This window comes from Penaeus monodon, chromosome 20 (assembly GCF_015228065.2).
Source record: "Penaeus monodon isolate SGIC_2016 chromosome 20, NSTDA_Pmon_1, whole genome shotgun sequence".
Lineage (NCBI taxonomy): Eukaryota > Metazoa > Arthropoda > Malacostraca > Decapoda > Penaeidae > Penaeus > Penaeus monodon.
Genome location: NC_051405.1, coordinates 20,930,641 through 20,930,971, shown reverse-complemented (window position 1 = coordinate 20,930,971; position 331 = coordinate 20,930,641). Strand labels below are relative to the sequence as shown.

The window sequence follows — 331 nt, the reverse complement described above, 5'->3', positions numbered from 1 at the left end:
AGTAAAGAGGAATTTTTCGTTCATTTTCGTTTTGTGAATAAATGTATTTTTGTTTATGGTGTGCGTTTTTTGTTCATTAAATTGAGTATTCTTTAGTCAGTATTTGAATTTGTTAGAGAAGAAAATGTTAATCCATTCTCTTTTTCTTGTTTGAGAAGATATACTCTCAGATTAGTAATAAATGCAACGTGTCCCTAACTTGTAGGAGAAAAATGTGTGAGTCTTTGCTGACGTTTCGAATTTGGGTTGTGACGTCACCGATAGCTCTTGCGTCAGTTTCCGGTGGGGCTTTGCGAAAGCCTTATTGCTTTGTATATTAATGTAAGTTGTC

General features: G+C 34.1%; 1 protein-coding gene across 1 annotated transcript in view; it reads left to right on the top strand.

Moving 5' to 3' along the window:
* Positions 1-331, top strand: part of LOC119585700 (equilibrative nucleoside transporter 1-like) — a gene marked incomplete at its 5' end in the record, with an annotated part of 13,328 nt that overhangs the window by 6,429 nt on the left and 6,568 nt on the right.